Below are 23,606 nucleotides of genomic sequence, written 5' to 3' on the forward strand. Positions count from 1 at the left end.
GGGAATGGGGTGGTTAGGGTTAGGCACTTAGAGGGGGAAGTTAGGGTTAGGCACCCCTAAGGAGGGTTAGGGTTAAGGGGGTTAGGTTAGTGGATACTTACCTATCGATGATCGGAATTTTCAGCGCTGTCGGGCTTCCGCTGCATCGCACTTTGCTCCTGTCGGGCTGCCGCTGCGGCCGGCGGTATTTCATTCCCATTCCATAGAGATGCACAGCAGGGGAGAGATCAGTAGAGAAGCACAGCAGGGGACAGATCTCAGGAGATGCACAGCAGGGGAGAAATCAGTAGAGAAGCACAGCAGGGGAGAGATCACAGGAAATAAACAACAGGGAGAGAACACAGGAGATGCACAGCAGGGTAGAGATCACAGGAAACACACAGTGGGAAAAATAACACAGAATGCACAATGGGGGATACATCAGAGAAGACACACGGCGTGGGACAGATCTGAGTATATGCATAGTGGAAGACAGATCAGAGAAACGGATAATCCATGTCCACATGCTGTACGGTGGCTGGTTGATCTCCGATCATTTACTTGCTGGTTATGCAGCATTATCTGTTATCTTATGATTGAAGACAGCGGAGAGAAAAAGTACCGGTATGTCATACTGGCTCAAACCGCCCGACTTCGAGCACTGGGCCTGATTCGGAGCCGCTCTTAAGTGGCCGCTCGTTCGCTCCGAGCAATGTTCGCACAACTGCGCATGCGTATGGGTCGTAATGCGCATGTGCCAACCAGTCAGTGCGATCGGAAATCGAGCGCTCGCAAAATAGCGAGTGCCTAATTTGAGTGACAGGATGAGGCGTTTGTGGGTGGTAACGGGAAGGTGCTTGAAAACGGGGAGTGGAGATCCGAACGCAGGCGTGCCAAATGGCCAAAACGGGCGTTTTAAGGGTGTGCATAATTAACAAAGCAGCGTCATCAACCACGTCACTTGGTTGTTTCTTAGCCTGAACTGTTCACATGATTGCGGTAGGATAAACCTACCACAAGCACTGCGAGCAGTTCAGATGCCTTTCGATGTACTCGATTAATCAAATAAATAGCGGAGATGACGTATGATGCGAGCGGGCCAAGGGGGCGTCTTTACAAAATAGCGAGCGCATGTTTTGTTTGCTCGCTCAGACATAGAGGCGTCAACAGACCGCAAAGAGCGAGCGCTCAATTTAAATAGCCGGCCCCTATTTCTGACCGAGTGAGCGCAAATAGCGTGCGGCTCTGAATCAGGCCCACTGTTCAAAACCCATTGATGAATAAAGTGGTTGCACTCAACTTTAGTGAATCATTTGAATAATTATGGAACTTTAAACATTCATCTATCACGATGTTCGTTGGTGTTTTGAAGAATATTTACTATAACCAGCCCATAAATCTGGGACTATAATAAGTCCCAATAAATAAAAGGGTCACATGAGATAAACTGAAATAAAGCTTTATTATGGAATGTAAATAGTGTACATTCTTAACAAATATGGAGTGGCAATGCATAGTTATGAGGGTATACAATACTTCATATTCATGGCAGGCTTACTTACCACCAGGATGGATTCTCTGCAATAATTTCTGCATAAAAGTACATTAAGATTTTTGTATTCCATATATACCTCCATATATGTCACCTTTATTTATAACATAATCCACGCTGACACCATTTGTAGTCAGGGGTTTAAGATGCTGTTGTAGAGAGCACTGCATATATTGTAAGTGTATATTGTATTTATGTATGTTCATATAATTCAGCACAGCCCTTTACTTATTGATAGCTTTTGCTGAATTTCAAGTACCTCCTCCACAATCAGCACTGATGGAGGCACAATTGTTATGTGAGGCCATCTCTAGCTTCTATCTCACTTCTCTGCTTGTTTGATGTATTGCTGTGTTAATTAAAAGCTATGTGTAGTACAACTTTCATTGACTGGACATTGTGATCCAAGTCTTCACTCTTCTGTTCAATGCCACAGGTAATTTTATTCTGGTTTACGGCTTGATTAGATGGCACTGGCAGAAGAAATGACATTTCAATATTTTTATTCCTATACCTTACATATGAAACAGAGATTCACATAAGTTCATCAGCACATAGAGCTCTAATTTTATACAGATGTCATATATTTTTTTATAAACTCCCTGGGCGGGATGTACTAACCATCGCTTTAGCAATGCGGTACATCCCCACTGTCTTTGGGTACATACCGCGGCTCATTACCGTGGTATGTACTAAGAATATCAACTTTCCCGATAAGAGCTGTCCTTTGCGATGCTGCCGGGCAGAGGGACTTCTGGGTTTGACACCCAGAAGTACCTCTGGGGCCGTGGGTGCTCATACCCAGGGGGGAGTGTCCTGAAAAGAAGCCCACAGGCTTCTATTGGGTAATGCCCAAGCTTTGGGTACATAACGCTTTGGGTAATGTACAAGCTTTGGGTACATACCGCGGCTCATTACCATGGTATGTACCAAGAATATCGCAAAGGACAACTCTCCCGATAAGAGCTGTCCTTTGCGATGCTGCCGGGCAGAGGGACTTCCGGGTTTGACACCCAGAAGTACCTCTTGAGTCGTGGGCGCTCATACCCAAGAAGCCCACAGGCTTCTATTGGGTAATGTCACCTAAAGGTGGCGTTACTCATAGGGATGAAGCTTTGTACATATGGGAATGCTCTAAAAACCCTGAAAACTGCATTTTCGGGGGTTTTACTGCATTTTCCTATTTAGTACATCTTGGCCCCTAACTGTTGAACTCGCTTGTGACCCCTTTAATAAATTCCTTGACATAATAAACCTTATAATATATATCATCTCCATTAAATTGTATGAACATACTTAGGGCCTGATTTGGAGTTGGCCAGGGCCGTGTTCATGTCTGCATCTGTTGCTTGTAGCACATGTGCAACTTCAAGCTAAAAAAAAAGTCTGTCCAAATCAAATGTACAAGAACAGAGAAGCCTGCTTTCAGCATCCATAGAGGCACAATCGGTCACACAATCTAAAAATTTTTTGGATTATCCGTCTGAATATAGCCTCCAATGTGGCAGATTCTGCATCTATGTATGAAATCACTATCAGCAGCACTCCCACGACACACCAAAAAGACGCTTATGAGATGGGCCATCTCTGTGGGACCACTTAGCCACCTCCCAGGAATGCCCAATATATTTTCCAAATATTTCTAAGACTTACAGGGGTATTTAATTTGGAGTGAAAATTTCGGAATCAAATGTCATTTTCGCCGATTTCAATTATCCCCATATTCAATTTCAAAGACTTATCGCAGGTTCGAAAAGACTTTGAAAAAAAAATGGGGATAACTTTTCACCACTGAATAGGTGGCGAAAAAAAGTGCAGAATTGGGGTTTAGGGGTGCAGGCTTAAAAAAAAATAGCCTGCAACCCTGGGAATGTCATTTAAAAATAAACTGTGTCAAAAAAAGTTATAAAAAAAATTAGGGACACCCCAAAAAAATTACTTAAAAATCCGGGTGAAAAAAAAAATTGATAAAAGTGTTTAAAAATAGGGAAATAGGTTCAGGGGTATTCTGAAAGTATGCAGCAGGTGTTTTCTAGAATAGGCTATTAGCAGCAGGTGCATTTTTGCTGAATTTTTTAAAACTTACTTTAGGGACATAAAAATATGCTAGTACCCATGTTCATGTACACCAAATTTGATGGGACCACTTAAAAAAATGAATAAAATAACCTAAGTGCTCTTCTGCATCACTTCTTCAATGTCGGAAAAAAAACACCTGCCGCGGATATTTAAAACCCTGACTTTCATTTGCAGGCTAAAACGGTGGTACCCATAGTGATCACCCCATGTTTTGACAGCTTTAGGGGGGTCGTACAATTTATTCCAGGTAAATCCTGTTTTTTTTCGCCGATCCTATTTTGCCGGCAGACTCTCATTGGCTGCTGCACGGAGGGAGCTGGTTGGAGCTCACTCATGAGCTCCGTCTTTCGGCTCCCTCCGCGCATAATAGAGCAGCAGAGCGGGACAGATGGCAGCAGGAGCGGGGATTCAGGTAAGTTTTTTTTTTCTTTTTTTACTTGTGTGTTTTTAAGGGGGCACTACTGGGGGCATGCTAATTGGGGCACTGCTACTGGGGGGCATACTACTGGGGAGCTTACTACTGGGGGCATGCTAATGGGGCACTGCTACTGGGGGCCTGCTACGGGGGACATACTACTGGGGGGCATACTACTGGGGGGCATGCTAATGGGGGCACTGCTACTGGGGGGCATGCTAATGGGGGCACTACTACTGGGGGCATGCTACTGGGGCATGATAATGGGGGCACTGCTACAGGGGGCATACTACTGTGGGCATGCTAATGGGGGCACTGCTACTGGGGGGCATACTACTGGGGGCTACTGCTACTGGGGGGCATACTAATGGGGGTGCTGTTACTGGGGGGCATACTAATGGGGGCACTACTACTTGGGGCACTGCATAGGGGGCCCTACTACTAAGGGGACTGCATAGGGGGCACCACTACTGGGGGCATTGTGTAAGGGACACCACTGCTGGGGGCATTGTATAAGTGGCACTACTACTGTGGGCATTGTATAAGGGGCATTACTACTGTGGGCTTTGTGTATAAGGGTCACTACTGTGGGCATTGTGTAAAAGGGTCACTACTGTGGGCATTGTGTAAAAGGGGCACTACTGTGTGTCGTAACATAAATAAGAGACACTACTTTATGGTGTAATGTGAATCAGGGACACTATGTGCAGTATAATGTGAATAAGATTGTGCACTGTGACTCCTAGGGCGGTAGCCCACTTTGTAAACAAGTACTGTGATTCTGCTGGCTGTACCCCACTGGGTAGGTGCACTACTTTTCATTTCTGCCACTGCTGTGTGGCAATGTGTCATTGATGTGCTTTAAACTGTGGTGTCTGTGACGCTGCTTTGTCGCTTGGTAACCAGTCATCTCACTGCAACCTTTGTCCAATAATGGTGAAAACTATCATTTAAACTGTCAGGTGGTCTAAATTGACTGTAAATGACTGGAAATTAAGGTTATTGAGGTTAATAATACTCTAGGAAGAAAAAAAAAGCCCAATTTATGTGATTTTAGCTTTTTTTGTCAATTTTTGTAAAAAAAATCCAAATCCAAAGCCAGTCACCGCAGTTTGGCAAATCCAAATCCAAAACCGGACGACGAATTAGAACCAAATCCAAATCCGGCAAAAATGGTTCGGCGCACATCCCTAGTCCACATGTACCTTTATTATTATATTTAACATCAGCAGATAATTAATAAATGTTATTGACTGCTGAACATTTGTGTTTCATAATTATGAAGTCAGGTTTACTTACAAGGTTTAATTTGCATATTGTTAACTCTTTTGGGATTGGTACGTTTAGTTGACATGTACATTTCCCATTTATTATTATATTTAACATAATTGTAGACAATTAATAAATGTTGTTGACTACAGAACTTTTGACAACATTAGCATGCAGTGCAGAAGCCTCATCGGCCACAAATACAAAATTAAGTGCCTGATTCAGAGCCGGACGCAAGTGGCCGATCGCTCATCCGCCGTACGAGCGGAAATATTTAAATCCAAGCGCTCGCTCGTATGTTCGCTCGTATAGCTAAACTTCAGCCCCATATTCTCCCAACCCCTCCTCTAGCTAGCGAACGTACAAAATAGCGAGCGTCCGTCTCCTCTTTGGTTGCAGTGAGCGCTCGCACAAGTCAATTCCAGAAGTGGCCCTGCCAGTTTCGATTGCCTGCTATTTCATTCTGCAAACATACTTGAATCGATTACTGGCAATCACTATATTAATTACCTTAATTGTTTGTTTCACATGATTGCAATCCTGTTTTTTTTATCAATGTCAATAAACTTTATTCTTGTTAGTGTGTGTCATTTCTTCCGCAGAATACGCATGGTTTGACCAAGGGGATGGTTTTTCTAATGGAAAAGTTTGTTTGAATGCTACTAATGTTTTTTTTTTATTTTTAAATGCAGATCTTCCATTTTTTTTTTAAATTTAAATTAGCTTACGCATGTCACTGCATCAAGCCTATCATAATTCACATTATATTTGTGAGGGTGTAGGTCACATGACTCATACACTAACTGATAGAATTGTTCCTGTTAATTTACAAAGTACATTAGCCAATCAAAATTTTTCTAGGACCTTTATTAAAACTGGTTTGTGTAAAAAAAATCATTGCCATCGTGAGAGCCAACGCTTTCTGTAGGCGGGAGCTAATGGTGCTAGTTGAGGTCATGGACGAGCGCATTACTGACTATCCGCTCCCCATCACCAATCTTCAAAAGCGCAGGGCCTGAGCCGAGGTGCGCCGCCACCTGCGTTCCCTCGGCTATCGCCGTAATATCGGCCAGATGGAACGCAGGTGGTCGGATCTGAGGCGCCGATCACCACGCCTGCTGGCCCTTTTGCGGCGCCGGATTGGCCAAAGTAAGTGTTTCTGTGTCTGTTTTTTTTTTCTCATACCTGCGTGTGCTTGTTTACAGTATATCCCTGTTTTTATTAATTTGGTCATACCTGTGTGTGCTTGTTTACAGTATATCCCTGTTTTTATTAATTTGGTCATACCTGCGTGTGCTTGTTTACAGTATATCCCTGTTTTTATTATTTTATCCCAAAATTGAAAAAAAAAAAAAATTTAATTAAAAATGTTTTTCTCCATCATTTAGGGGCAGAGCGGATAGTCAGACGGCGCCGACATGTGGCTCGTCCCCTATCCCCCACTCCCACCCAAACATCCCCTGCCCACTCTTCCCCAAATTCCCCCTCCACCCCAGACCTTGCCATCCTTCAGTCCCCTCCCTCTCCTCACCTGACCATCCCTCCAACTTCCCCCTCCCCTCAAAACCCACCTCACTTTTCCACACCCTCCACTCCCTCAGCCATAACCCCTCCTCCTTCACTTACCCACTGGCCCACCTCAGATGAGGAGGATTTTGTGGCTCCAGGCCCAGTCCGCAGTGTGGCTGGTATGTTTACATTGTAAACTATGTTTGTTTGTTTTTTTTATTGTGTAAATTAATTTGTTTGATGTTGTCCTTTTGCCTGTGCAGTTCAAAATAGTAAAGTAGTTGAAATGTTTTTTACATATATCTTTGTGAAACAATGTCAAGGATGGTTTCCCCTTACACATATGACACATGTCCAAACACTCCCACTTGTGTCTTTCTTGTTTACGGTACCAACAAATGTCATAGTTTTGCTTAGGTTTAAGACATATGTTTTTTTTAGGTTATTTCTACTTTTTGGCCCCTTATTTTTTGAAAATCTTTTCATTTGGCATTCCTTTTTTTTGGACATGTTTTTGTAACTGATGTTTTTTTTTGGTATAGCCTGAATTTTTTGTGGGTTTGAACATTCTAAATGAAGGTGTCATTTTAGTAACCCGCACATTTTTTTTCACCACAGAGGCCCAGAGGCGTAACGAGGCCATTGCAGGAGGATTGGTGGAACTCCGGGGCCATGTAATTGGCATGCTGGTGGCTTTGGACCACCTTTTGGTGATCCTGCGCCAATAATTTTTTGTATTTTGTCAAAAAACAAAGTTTATTTTGATTTATTTAAGTCTCATTCCTTGTCTGTAAATCTTAGATTGTTGAACCTTACATAAGTCTACTATTTGTCCCTGTGTTTTTAAGTAATGTCAATTTGTTTGTAGAAAGGTCAAGTAAGTATGTAAGCTTGCACATTAAACACATAACAATACCAATAGGTTTTTAGACTTAACGTCAAAAATAGATTAAATATTTTTGGTGGTAATGTAAAAATTAAAGCAACCTGCTTAGGCCTAGAATTGTAAACATGCTGATTCACCATAATACCTTTGGTGTTTGTTTTTAGCCACAAAGCAGGGTACAAAAGTTTAGAAATTAAGAAATTACAGTATTAGGCATTAAGCATGTTTGCATTTTTTGGAGCAGGTTTCACTTGTTTGTAATTTACGAAGGAAATGGTTGTTTAATGAAAAAAATAAATTTATTGCCCACAAATAATAAACACCAAGTGAATTGTCAAAACAAAATCACACAGTTAAAACACACACTAAAGACCAAAAAATTCCAAAATCCCCCCCCCAAAAAAAATCAAGAACTGTTTGAAGAAGTAGCATGCCAACATGAATCCACAAATGAGGAGAAGAAATCATTGTTCCTGAAGTTATATCCAATGTGTTCACATAAAGTCATTTGTGTTGATCAGGTAGTATGCATGGATTTTTATGGTCATTTTAGGGAATAAAACAAAAACAAAATTTAAAAAAAGTTAAAAGTGTACATTAAAATAATACATGTCTACATTGTGTCAATTAAATAACTTTGTGGAAATAATTACCTAAAAAAATCTGGCAACAATTTGATCGCGTATGGCCCCCCCACATACTGACCTCCGACCAACCCCGGGGGGGCCGTCCTCAGGAAAGGCATCCTCTGGCTGCATTGGGACACCACTCCTTATGGCAATGTTGTGAAATATCCCACACAGGACCACAATTTTGGAAACCATAGCCGGCAAATACATGAGGTCGCCACCAGAGCGGTGGAGTCATCTGAATCGGCCTTTTAAAAGGCCGATACAGCGCTCCACCACCTGCCTGGTGGCTGTAAGTGCGGAATTATACTGACTTTGTGGCCCTGGTGTGGGAACCAAATAAGGAATGAGCAGCCAGGGTGTGCAAGGGTAACCACTGTCTCCTGTGAAAATATAAAAAACAACATCAGGACCATTGTGTACCAAGCTTTGCATTGGTTTCAACAGAAGGTGTCAACTTACCCAGAAGCCACGCATCACCAGCTTGTAGGTTGTTTAATTTGTGCCAAATCCCTGATTGCCGGATGATGAAGGAATCATGTGCACTGCCTGGGAATTTGGCATTCAGGGACAGGATCTGGAGGGAGGCATCACATACCACCATTACATTCATCAAACGAAAGTGTCTTCGGTTCCTAAATATTGCCTCCAGCATTGCTGGAGGCTGAAGTAGTATGTGAGTGCCATCCACAACCGCTATGATGTGTGGAAAGCCAGCACTTTGGTAAAATTTATCCTTCACCACATTAAGGGAACCCATATCCAATGGCATTTTAATAAAATGATGGAGGTGTTTAAATAGTGCATCCATCACTGCCCTCAGGATCCTTGAAAAGGAGGATTGGGAGATTCCTGAGACTATTCCCACGGTGGTTTGAAAGGATCCTGAGGCACAAAAATGTAACACCGACATTAATTGCGTAAGTGGTGGTATTGCTGTAGGACTGTCAATTTGCCATTCAAGATCACTCTCTATTAATGAGAGAGTGTCTATGATGATTTTTGGAGGCAGACGGTAGCGCCTTAACACCTCATCATCTGGCATTCCAAAAAGGGTGACATGTGTTCTATATATCTGGGGCCTTGCATGCCTACGAGGCCTATGCCTGGGACGAAGTTGAGGTTGGTCGGGTTCTGGAACCATGGCCAAGAGAATACGACCAACATCAACCTGAAATGTTAAGTAAGGTAGTTATTGTTTTAGACAAATGTGTTAAGAAAAATATACTTATCTTTTCAAAGAAAACCAAAGAAACTTACAGGCCTGGGTAGTGTCATGTGAAAATCCACCTACATTTCAAAAGGAGAAAATATTTTTAAGATTAGCTTTATGAACTAGGAATTAAACCAAATATAGTTTTCTAAAATTTAGAGAAGGGAGCACACATTATTTCGCAAAATAGTACGCTACATTTAGACTTAAGACATGATTTTACACAGAACAAGCACACATTAGTTCGCAAAATAGTACACTACATTTAGACTTAAGACATGATTTTACACAGAACAAGCACACATTAGTTTGCAAAATAGTATGCTACATTTAGACTTAAGACATGATTTTACACAGAACAAGCACACATTATTTAGCGAAACATATGCTAAGACCAACACATGTAATTTGTTAATTAATAAAACCAAAAACACTTACCAAAAACAGACAAATATCAAAAAGTTATAAAAGGTCACTTAGGTTCCAGCCAAAATAACTTAAAAAAAAAAAAAAACAATATAAAAATTTTGCCACTATTTATTAATAAATGTTTATGGGAATTATTGAAATACTTACTCAAAAATATAAATAAAAATAGCTAATAAAAATACGCAAAAATGCTAACTTAAACAAAGAAAGTAATAAAAAAAAACGCTCCTTCAAAAAAAAAAAAAACTCTTTCACGTTCCACCAACCAAACAACAAACCACTCTACACTGAAATACCTCCAACAATCAAAAATGCCACCTCGAATGGAGTCACACCAAGTCATAAATAGTCTACATTTTCCCGCTCAAATTAAGGACAGACAATAGGAGCGCACAATGAATGATGCGGCCGAATAATGCTGACGCATGCATAAAAACGTCACTGAAGGCCCAAATCGGTCTGCTGCATTGAGAAAAAACACAATGAGTACAGAGCAGCAAAGTACTAGCCAAGAGGCGCCATGTAAGTATTTGGTTTTTTATGGGAAAATGCATATGTTTAACATTACATTTTGAAACATTTTACATTAAAAATGTTTAAACCATTTAAAAAAAAGGTGTGGAGGATGCCATGGAAGAGGCTGCTGGGCCAAGTAGGCAAACTAGGGCCAAAAAAAAAAGGCAGCCACAATTCACAAGGAAGGAGATGGAGGTTTTGGTGCAAATGTGCAACGACAACCTGGCACAGGCACCAAGGAATATGGGTGCAACCCAGAGATGGAAACTGTGGAACGACATAGCCAGTGCTGTCAATGGGGTGGGTGAGTTTGAACGTTCAACCCGGGAGGTCAAACGCCGGTACGTAAAAACTACATTTGACTAAAAATTGTTTACAGGTCCAAATACTGCAGTAATAATGCCAACTTTTTAACCAACAGATGTAGCGACTTCAAATATCGGCTTAAACAAAAACTGACTGATAGGGCTAGGCATGCATGGGGGACAGGTGGGGGTCCCACCCCTGTGTCACTTGAGCTCACGGATTTGGAGGAGCTGGCCCAGGGGTGTGTGCAGGATGAGGAGGTGTTTGGCGTGTCGAACATGGATACCGACATGCCAGACTTTGCGGCTCCTCATGTTGCCCCAGGTAAATGTTGTAATGTTAACAACTCAGAAATGTGTTTTGGAAAATATCTAGATTATAATTTTACTCTTTTCTCTTTTTTCTCACAGAGACACAGGCAGATGAGTCTGCTTCAGAGGTGAGCTTTGGCCGCAGAATTTCTTCTGGCTCTGCAGGGGAGGAAGCAGTAGTTCCGGCTGGGGAACCTGTGGCAGACAGTCCAGGGCATTCCCCCTCGCAGGCAGTGGCCCTCCTCACTGATCTCAATGTTAAAACGGATGAGCACACCGGGATCCTGCTGAGGATGGACGCCAATCTGCTACGGGTGGTGGACGCCCTGGAGGAAACTGCTGCGGCCAACGTGAGAATTGCAAATGCCCTGGAGCAGCTCGTTCGCCAGCACATGTTGGAGCCGGCCTCCCTTCCTGCCGGAACATCAGGACCCTCCACCTCTGGCACAACAACAGCCATCCCTCCAAATGTGCCTAGCCCTATGCCTAGTCCAGAGGCCACAACATCTGCCTCTGGCCAGGCCAGCCGAAGGAGATCCCAGACCCGTTCAGGCTCCCTCCAACCCCCGGCCAAATGGCCTAAAAGGCGATGACACATCTGGCTAATTTCCCCACAATCCATCTCTGTGTTTGCCCCATATTCCTTCATGCCAAAAACCTCCCTCTCCTTTCTTGTGAATTGTTTTTATTTGTTTTTATTTTTTTAGTTCAAATGCCACTTATTTTGTTTGTGTGTGGCCAAAATCATTTGTAAATTTTTTTACCTTAAAATAAATATGTTTATGAAAAAAAAAAAAATCCAAAAATGGACACAATCATTTAATAAAATTATGTTCAAAATCTGCAAAATTCTATTGTTGATTTATTCAAAAACTGGTTAAAAGGTAATCCCTCAAACAAACTTACAAACAATACAACGGAAATAGAAACATTTAATTTTTTTTAAAAAAACAAGGGTTAAAAACATGAGTTTTAATTAACACTTAGCAAAAAACAAAAGGACGATTGGTTTCTTGGCCAAAAAAAAAATATGAAAAAAAACAAACATGCGTACAATATTGTTTCCATAAAAAAGAAACACAAATATTTTAAAGGCCCACAAAAACCCCCCATTTGTTAGCTAATTGATTGTATGACCCAGAAATTAGCATCTGAGTAGTTCACCTGCGTTCGGTTTTTAGCTACTAAGAAAGGTCTATTTGCTAAAAACCTTACAAGCAGTTTAGCAATTAAAAGATGATTGTTTTTGTGGCCTCAATTGATAAATCGCTACACCATCGATGAGCCCAGGGAAGTACGAAGAGACCATCGTCATTGCGGTAGACTATACCAGACCACAAGCTGAGTGAGCAGTCTTAATGGAAATTGGATCAGACAATGACGTATCACTTGTTGCATTCACATTTGGCGCTCGCATAAGATAATTTATGTACGCCCAAAAAACACCTCGACACGCCTGCGTTTTCCCATCTCCACCCCCGTCACCACCCCAAAACAGACAGTTCTGTCAATCACATTTCACATGTCACTTCCTGTTCGCTGTGTATATGAACGACTGAAAAATCACCGCAATCAGACGTATGCACATGCACACTGTTACACCGACGCATACGTGGTTGGACAACATCGGCTGACTACGAACGGCCACTTGCGAGCGCCTCTGAATCAGGGCCTAAGTCCATATGTGTTTTGGGTATGTTCTGGTAAGTTCAGTGCATTGGTTTTCAGCTTGTAATGGAACACGGTCTGTTGAAATGCACCATTATCCAACACTCTACCATATTTTCCAATGTTCACAAAGATAAATTCAGATTTGGCATTGGCAATGGCCATTAGAACTATACTGAAGAATCTAATTGTAATTATAGAGATTTCACTATTAGCTGATGGCATAATACAAAAGCATTTGCCGTTCACAATTTAGAAAATTCCATAGTTCTTCCAATTCTTTGGCAATAGAATGCCACTCTTCCAATGTTGTAGGAAACAGAAAGTAAATAAAATAGTGCTTGCATTATCAGTCATTAAACAAATGTACCAATTTTTTTAATATTTAATTTTTTTAACAGCCTTCTCTATTTATGGATGAGGGAAGTTGACCTACTATAGAGCAATCAGTGGAGCTTCCATCACCTGTCCTCTGTTCCACACCCACCCCCAGCACCCAGCAAGCAGCCTGAACTAATCATAAGGAGAGGACGCAAAAGGCCACATCAAGGAGGGGATATGCCAAAGCAGATAACTCGACAGATACTTGAGTTGGCCAACAAGCTCATGGCAATGGATGAAAAAGAGCACATGGGGTACACCATAGCCAAAAAACTATGGAGCATGGACCCTGAAACCAGGGCAGAGGCAGAGAGGATCATGGATATTTTATTTTACAGGACCAGTGTTGGGACCCTAAACCAACACACCCGGTTGACAAATGACTGCCCTATGCCCCAACAGGATTTCAGACCTATCTGCCCTGCCCCATCGCCACAACCAGTGGCATATCATCCAGCCCAATATCCCCACTATCCCCATTTTGAAATGCGCCCACCGTCCACTACTGTGCACACAGCCTCCCACCACCAACAGTAATGTCAACAGTCAGCACTTCCTTCATGAATTTCGGGGAGACCCCATCTCCCTCACAACTACTTCCCCATGATAGTGTCCACTGTCAAAACCTTTAAAGGTTTTATATTTTTATATTTGTAAAGTTTTTTTTATAGTTCTTAAAGTTATGGCTAGATTTTAAATAAGTTAATATTTAGATTAAAATTAAAATTAAATAGTTATATTTGTTTCTATTTCTGTTATTTAATATTTAACAATTTGATAATTTGTTAATTTAATAAAATAAATATTGTTTTCATAAACTGTGTAGTTCATTTGTATTTACCTTCATGTACTGTATTGCTCCTGTAGGACTTGGACGATGGCCACACAAGTCTCAGGTAGGGATGTAGTTAGGAAGCCGATGGTCTAAATACCGACTACCGGTTTCCCGACAGTCAAATCCCGGCAAGGTACTAATGACAGGTGTCGAAATCCCGACTCCTGTCATTAGACCTATGCTGGGAGCCCGACATCCGGCATACTGAATGAAGGTAAGCCGGGCCCCAGGCGGGAAGGGTTAGGTTTTAGGGCTCCCAGGGGGACTTAGGGTTAGGCACCCTCCAGGAGGGCTAGGTTTAGGCTACGGGAAGGGGGGTTAAGCACCCCCGGGGGGAGGTTAGGGTTAGGTATCCCCCCGGAAGACTTAGGGTTAGGCTATGGGGAAGGGGGGATTAGGTGTAGGCACTTAGAGGGGGGTTAGGGTTAGGCACTTGGGGGGAGGTTAGGGTTAGGCACCCCTAAGGGAGGGTTAGGGTTAGGTGGGAAAATAGGTTTAGTTATACATACCTAATTAGCAATCGGGAACTTCACCTCTGCCAGGCTTCCACTGTCGGGATTTGAACCGCCGGCCATGTGGTATGATCTCTCCCAAGTCTTGAGAGGATATCGCTGAGCTGTACCACAAATCAACCAGTGTCCTTTCAGTAGCCAGATAGCACAGTGTAGCCACCAGTCTGTGCTCAGCAGAAATAGGCTTCCGAGAAAACTGTAGGTCTCCTGCTTTTCTGAGTGGGTTGACTAGTGTGAGAACCTCCTGGAAGGATGGATCATCCATACATAGAAATTCCTGAAGTCATCAGGGTTGTTCTCATGTATGTTCTGAACCAAAGACATGTGGGAAAAGGTGTCTCGCCTCAGCAGCCAATCCTTGGTCCAGCAACTACAATTCTTGCTCCTCTTCTGTTCCCTAATAGCAGCAACAATACAAGCACAAGGCTTTTTTCTCTACAGACTCATGATGTAGATAGAAATTAACAAATAAATTTTGCCTTCAGGACTCATGTATAAAATGCGAAGGGATGCTTCCATTTCTCCTGTCTTCTTCCAGGAGGTTTGTTTATGTTATGTTATCACGCCCTTTTCCAGCCCATTATGGTAATTCTGTTCACATCTGACTTGTCTGTAGCCTGAATCGGAAAAGTGTGTACAGTGGTACAGTACAATCATTTTATTTAGATATTTTGGACGGAGGAGGATTGAAGGTCATAAGTAGAATTATATAGGTGTGTACGCGCAAATCTGAACTGTGGTTGGGACGTCTGATCTAGAGTGAAGTTGATCGAACCATTGCATCAAAGTAATGATTGCATAGGTGTGTACACAGCTTAAGAGACATATTATTTCCTACACCACTCAGTCCTGCTCCACAACTGTCAGTGCTACAATGTCACTTTCATGCCAGTTGTCTCAGTAAGCCATGCAATTCCCCAAGACCATGAGCTTAGAGCAAATGGTACACCATGTTCCCAATACCGGTGTGGCCTTCCTACACCTCTTGGTCCAATGTTCACAGTAGAACTGGTCTGGTCTCTGCATCAGATATGATGGATGCTGTGGACCGCAATATGTTGAGCAATGGCAGGGGGACATTTGAGATAAGACTATGGAGAGCTGATCTAGGGTTCTGCACTGGTTTCTAGGCCCCAACATGGTTGTAGGTGGGGAGAAGAAGGACCAGTGCTGCACTCTTCATGTGTGTGGAACATTCTGATGTGCTCACACCCTCTCTCTAACTCATGCACCTATAGTGTTATTGGTTCTGATGAAGTATGGTGATGACTGAGTGCTGCGAATGTTAGGTCCAATGTGCATGTGTGTGCTACTGCAATTATATAAATTTTGTTAGCACTTGCAAATAATAGAAACATTTCTCTATATACAGTGCATCTGGAAAGTATTCACAACGCTTCACTTTTTCCAGATTTTGTTATGTTACAGCCTTATTCCAAAATGGAATACATTCATTTTTGTCCTCAAAATTCTACACACAATACCCCATAATGACAACATGTAAAAAGTTTTTTTGTGATCTTTGCAAATTTAATTAAAACAAAAAAACCCGAAGAAATCACATGTACATAAGTATTCACAACCTTTGCCATGAAGCTCAAAATTGAGCTCCGGTGCATCCTGTTTCCACTGATCATCCTTGAGATGTTCCTACAGCTTAATTGGAGTCCACCTGTGGTAAATTCAGTTGTTTGGATATGATTTTGAAAGGCATACATCTGTCTATATAAGATCCCACACTTGACAGTGCATGTCAGAGCACAAACCAAGCATGAAGTCTGGTTTCCTCTTTTAGTAGTTCTTCATCAAGATTCCCCCCTGGAATTCCCATCTGGACATGTTTCGTTCCAAAGGCTTTCAGGGCATTGGGATTGCTGTCATGGTATTTATAAATATGCCTGGCAATTGTTGTGAGGGGTTTACATTTTGCCAAGTCCTGACTGGCATTGTGGAACATTCCGGTATGTTCCAGTACCCTCACTTTAAGAGGTATGGATGTCTTGCCTACATAAATCTTTCCACAGGGACATTCCAGTTGGTATATTGTCCGTACTGTAGTACAGGTGATATAATTTTGAATCATCTGCTTTTTATTATATCTGTCGAAGAACCATTTTTTGGAGGTCATATATTTGCAAGACTTGCATTGTCCACACTGATACAAACCTTTTTTATTGAATAGTGGCTTCTTATTCAAGGTCATATGACTGTGCACCAGCCTATCTTTCATGTTGTGAGATCTCCTCCAACTCATTTGTATCGTTGGGGGCAGGATTTTCACCAGATCAGTGTCCGTTTGTAATACTGGCCAGTGTTTCTGGAGAATATCTTTAATCTCTCTCCATTGAGAGTTGAAATTTCCCACAAATCTGATCAGTTCTTCTCTCTGTTGTTTCATTTTTGGTTTCAACAGTGTTTCTCTTGATGTTTTTTCAGTCTCCTTAATTGTTTTTTTTTTATTAATTTGTTACTGTATCCTCGATTTCTAAGTTTTACACTGTTGGTTCCGAAATTCAAATAGCTCTGGGGTAGAACAATTTCTTTTAGTTCGTAATATTTCTCCTTTTGGAATCGCTTGGATAGTAGCAGGTAGATGAGAACTTGTTGAATGCAGTATGCTGTTTGTAGCAGTGTCTTTCCTAAACATGTCAGTAGTGATTTGGCATTTTTCATCAATCCTGATTGTAAGGTCTAAGAAATTAATTTCTTTATGACTCATGCCACATGTTAATTTCAAATTAAGATCATTAGCATTGACGATTGAGATGAACTTCTCCAGTTTGTTCCGGTCACCTTCCCATAATATAATAATATCATCGATGTAACGAAGGTACATCAAGATGTTATCAGTATAATTGTCATACTGTTCCTGAAAGACCACCTCCTTCTCCCACCACCCCGCAATGGCATGATGGATCAATGAAGCAGGTCATAGATTTATGAGTTATAATATAATTTTATATTACATTTACAGTAATTATATTAATAATCATTAATACTAAACCATATTAAATCCACACATTTTATATATTCTTTAATTTTTATTTTCATTATTTTTTAATGACTATAGACAAAGTCATTATAATACTACAAATGTAATATTCAATTATTAATCTTGATTTAACTTTATTTACCTTTTATTAATCACTCATTTCACATATATTTTTATTCACAGTTGTATCATATATTTATTTATATTTTAGAGTCACATGCTTCTTCACACTCTTATGCACATTCTATTAGCTGTTTAAAGAACTAGTTAATAAAACGCACCGTAGTCGCAATGCAATCTAGTTACATTCATACGTCTATATAATATAAATATACACTTAATTGTTACTCAACTAAGTTGCACATCATTTAATAAACCCACTTTAATTGAGTCACACTCATGAATATATTACATGGTTACTTACTATCACCTACTCATGCTGCACATTGTCACATTAATTCATTTTATTATCATTTGACACTATTATTATACACCTCTCTACTTTTAATAATATTCAATAATTTTTTTCCCTCCCCTTTTCCCTATATTAAACTACTATACTAAATTACTATATACATTGATATTTTCAAATGTTATTACATTTTATTAATTTCTGATGATTTTTATTCCCTCCTCCTTTTTATATATTAATATATTACAGTCAACAACATGGCTCAATTATGACCAAGAGTATGTCATCATATAAATGTAAATTCCATCTAGGTATTAATTTACAACAGGGGATTCTATTTTATGGGTACTATGAAGTAATAATTAAATTAAATAATTATATTAACAAATATAAAAATCTGGAAGTAATGGTTTTAACATAAACAAACATATGATTGGAGGAGAACACCAACCCCCCACCTCCGATATACATACATATGAGATCTACTAAAGTTATATTAGTCATCATGTATTTAGTGACTATGTGCAGTTCTACTGATAGGTAGGGATATGCCTTCTAGTTACGATTCCTGAGACACTAATTCTCACTGGATGAGACATGAATCTCACAGTGATTCTACAAACTAATACTGGATTGGTCCTCGTGACCACATGACCGGGAAACACAATCCCATTGGTTCCCTTGTATAGCAAAGGGCAGTGGAGGCAATTGTCTTGCCTTTGAAAAAGCTAATGGTGGGTACACACTGGGCGATATTACTGAGCGACTGCACGATTACGACATCGTAATCGTGCAATCGCTCAGTAATCGTGCACAAATCGTGCACTTTTATGTCGGAAACGACCAGCGATGCACACTCCCGCTGGTCGTTTCCGACATTGTCCATCGCCTGAACATGGAGCACAATCTGATGACCTCGTCAGGTTGCTGCATGTTGGGGAATGGGGGAGAGAGCCCAGCGCTGAACGATATCGTTAATGATATCGTTCAGCGGCTGTGCTCAATGTCATGAACGATATTGAGCACAGCCTGCCGGGGACACACTACACAGAATATCGTGTAGTGTGTACGCACCTTAACAGTGAAACGCGCATCGGCAGCATGCCCCACCATGTGTAAATTCATGCTCAGTAATAATCAGATATAACAAACTCTGACTATAATACTTATCCAGTTACAGGACGCTAGATAGTGTATGCGAGCTTACTTACTCACAGTATATTTAACCAGATGTCAAACTGGTAACAGTGTCTAATATTCAGTGTGTGTGATATTCACATAGTGATCTGGTCATACAGCACGGGCAGTATGCCCGCTGGGTGCAATTCACACTCAGTAATAACCAGATACAATAGAATTTGACTGTAATACTCGTCCAGTTACAGGACGTTATATTGTGTTTGAGTCTGCATATTCACTGTTAGATACTGTTACCAGCCACCAAACTGGTAACAGTATCTAACACTGAGCGTCTGTGACACTCACATTGTGGTCTGGTTATAAAACACAGAGACAAATTTATCATGTGTCAAGTTTAAATAACAACATCTGATTCTCACCACAGTATCTTTCTAGTGACAGAACGTCAAGAATGTTTCAGTGTGTATAAGCCTGTGCATCTCATTAAACCAGCAGCAACTGGCAACAGTGTTTCAACATTTATGTTTGTAACACTCTTACTGCAGTTAGAGCAGAATGCAGAATTGGTTTATTTAACCAATTGTGAATATTAACGCCATATATTCACAGTATGAGATCTGTGGCAATTATCATGATAGTAATATATTATTAAGGAGTTGCTTGAATACGCAAATTATATAAAGACATAAGCACACTGGATAATAAAGATATCTCCTTACTAATTAAACCAGACACTAATATGCAGCAAGAAACCAATAATAAATAATTATTAAAGGATAGATTGATAAGGCCGTGTATCGTTACTGGCACTTATCGGACATGTACTCGTGGACCATTTAATAACGAGTATATCTGCTATACTAGCACATCTCATGTATGGGAAATTAATTCTCCCACTGTACCGATTATAATAACTGCATCTATCCTATTATTATTGGTTACATGTGGGAATGGAGATGTATGGGTTTATGCAATAATTGAACCTTTTACCTTTAATATAATTACCATCTCTCCCAAGTGTTAATTGCAGAGATCTGCAAGAACTAATTTCTCATTTACAGAGCATGGATATCTAGTAATATAATAAATAAAATATAAAAACACACGGCAGGGTTTCTCTCTGATTTTATTTCACTTTGTTTATTACAAATAGTCACACAATTATCATTTTTTGCTTTATTTTTTAACCTATATATTGCTGGATTATGTTCCTGTCGGAATATTTTAATGTTTACCCAATAAAGAAACATATATTTTTTATTATTACTTTCAGTCTGTGCACCATATAGAAAGACAAACTTTTCTCTCTTCTTATGAATATTACAGTACGTTTTGTCTGATGGCAGCACCCCCATTCAGACATATCAATTTCCTTGATGTTAAATATGGGGATACTGGGAGAAAACAATATGCAACGTGTGCAGATGTACTTTTTTCCTTTGTAGCTGTTTTTAGTGAAGCAAGTCAATAAAAAAAACGGTCCCTGGTAGGCATCTGTCTGTTTGCTTGGGCTAATCTCGAGAACCACTGGATGGATTTTGATGCAATTTTTACTATTCTATAGAGCATTTTTATGCAAAATGTAGGTGTAGGTTTAGGTGTATGAAACATGAATGTACTGTATGTCAAAAGGGAGCTGAGCAGTGACAAATTTAGTGAAGCAAGTCAGTGAAAAAAACGGACGTCTGAGCGGTTTCTTGGCTTACGCTGCCTAAACCATTAAAAATATATCACAATGATGGACTTTATTTTATACCATGTAGAGATTGATACGTGTCATCTGGTTTCTCCAGAAAAAATTATGTAAGCCCTGTTTACTGATACAAAATGTAAATTTTCCCTGTTTTTAATGATTCTATTAAAATTTCTGTGAAAAATTATTCTTTAATTCAAGCAAGTACAATTCCCAGTGATGCTGGCCACACACATGGCGATTTTTTACCCGTTCTGGCCGATTCCGACACATTGGAACAACAGATCATGTAAAATACGGCCAAATCCTGAGTAAATCGTGAGTCCCCACTCACGATCACGATGCGATGCGTGTCCCCGCTGGTCGGCACGTTGCATAGTCAGATCTTCCGTGCAGTAGGGCAGATCTGACAATCTAGGAGGCGATGCACTTTGAAAGTCTGACTGCAGGAGAGATCGTTTGAAGATTGGACACCAAATCGTGTGCAGATCGTGTGGAGATCGTGTGCAGAGCTGCTGGGGAGAGTTTCAAGGGAAATCGTACACATCGGCTGATCGTGTGCAGATCGCCATGTGTGTGGCCAGCTTAAGAGTCTGCTTTGGCATGACAATAAAGTGGAGACTGTTTTTCACGTGTTGATGTCAGGAGGAAAAGCAACTCATGTCATCTACAAGGCAATGTTATAAGACCTCGGTTAAAAAAAGACTATCAGCATGAATTCAAAATTGCTCCCATGCAAAGCCAGGGCAGGTCGCTAGTATTAGAATATATAGTTGCATTTGTCATTTGTATAATATAGAAGTATAATGATTGCATTTGAGTAGGAATGTAGTGGTGATGTGTTTTAACTTAGAGCATACAGTCAATGGTGTATGTGAGATAATGTGAGGGCATATTGTTTATGTTGTAGCTAGTAGAGCATATGGCTTATGTTGTAGCTAGTAGAGCATATGGCTTATGTTGTAGCTAGTAGAGCATATGGCTTATGTTGTAGTTAGTAGAGCATATGGTTTATATTGTAATTGTAATTAGTAATGAGGAGAATTGAGTACTGTAGAGCATAAAAAAGTTGTAATGGATAATATAATAGAATGTGGCATATAATCAAACACACACACACACACACACACACACACACACACACACACACACACACACACACACACACACACACACACACACACACACACACACACACAAACTTGATTTAAGGTATACATACATATTTAAAACAGATAAAGAATTTAAAGTAACTGAAACTTGATGATGTATTATGTATGTTTTATACCATCTGTGATACAGTGTTATGTGCAAAGTTGTTATTTAAAATTGGTAAGTTAACACAAATATGTATAACATCTCAAATTAAGATTTATTTGCAAGCAGTCTTTCCTTATATTTTTCTTTGATGTGTCCTGTGCATTTAAGTGTATATGGCTATTAATGTTGTACAATATATGCATAGAATCAGTGTGTAAGTGGCTGGAAGGAAAATTAATATGTGCCGTGTATTTAACTGTAAGTCATACAGTTAGGATGTCTGCTATGATATGTACGTGAATAACATATAGTGGTATATTCATCTAATCCAGAGTTAATATAGAGCAGTTTTTTAAATCTGAGGAGCTGATTCAGACCCAGACGCTAAGAAGCGTTCGCTCGTAGTTGCCGAAGGTTCGCATTGTGCGCATACATATGCATCGCAGTGCGCGTGCGAAAGCCACTGCGAGAGATCGGGAAGCGTTTGCTTGCCGAGCATAGACAGCCCACCAGAGTGAGTGACCAGAGAAGCCGTTTGTGGGTGGTAAAAGGGGCTGGCAATGAGAAACGGGGGAGTGTAGATGTGAACGCAGGCGTGCCTGACTGAACTACTGCTGTTTCAGAGGTGTGCATAATTAACAGGCAGCGTCATAGTACACGTCACCTGGTTGTATTTCACTCTGAAGTGATCGCAGTGCTTGCGGTAGGGTATAGTCTACCTCAAGCTCTGCGCATCCGATGGTGCTCGATGTACCAATGTTTTCATGCACTTCCAGGAGATGACGTGCGCAAGTGGGCGTCTTAAGAATGGCTGGTGGGCGTCTGCATACACAAAGTGATCTCACGCCAAGACATAGTGGGCATGCTAATGCCTTGCCATGCAATCGCCTGCCTTGCTGGGTGTGCACTGGATTTGCATACACAGAGTACGAGCGAACGTTTCTTAGCGTCCGGGTCTGAATCAGCTCCTAAGTTCCGAATTGCGAGAAGACCAGAGCCGGGACTTGGTTCTACTCGGATCCCAAAGTCATTCCCAAATGGGACTCTACTCTGCTCAGAACCCCTAAGTTCAGGTGTTTTTGGTTTTGATGAAAACTAAACTGCACATCTGTAATCAATAGTAGAGTTAAATTAATGCAATATTAGCATACATGTATATAATAATATATGTTAGGGTGGGGGCACTGACTCATTTATCAGCAAGCCAATAATGCATAACATGTATTATTAATACATGTTATGTATTATTGGCTTTCTGATAAATGAGTCAGTGCCCCCACCCCAACCAAACAATATTACCCCCTTCACCCCCACACTCCCTGTAAAGCTGCCATTGCCAGCTACAATAAGCTGTATATTAAATACTGTATATTATATATATTAACAAAAAATGTATGGTGTGTATGTACCTGTAAGCAAGTGTAATGGTGCTGACAGCACCATTACACTTACTGACACCATTACACCTACTGACACACACACTGTCTCACACACAACATACAGTACATTTCTTATTACTATATATTATATGTAATATTACAGTATATAGTATTATTGACAGTCCACAGCAGGACCATTATTACACACTTACTACTACTAATGTAGTGAAGACTGAGGGCC

General features: G+C 40.6%; 1 pseudogene; it reads left to right on the forward strand.

Moving 5' to 3' along the window:
* The first annotated feature begins 208 nt into the window (after positions 1–208).
* Positions 209–13,679, forward strand: LOC148512648 (uncharacterized; annotated as a pseudogene).
* The last annotated feature ends 9,927 nt before the right edge of the window (positions 13,680–23,606 follow it).

This window comes from Taudactylus pleione, unplaced genomic scaffold, assembly GCF_031769625.1.
Source record: "Taudactylus pleione unplaced genomic scaffold, aTauple2 ptg000279l, whole genome shotgun sequence".
Lineage (NCBI taxonomy): Eukaryota > Metazoa > Chordata > Amphibia > Anura > Myobatrachidae > Taudactylus > Taudactylus pleione.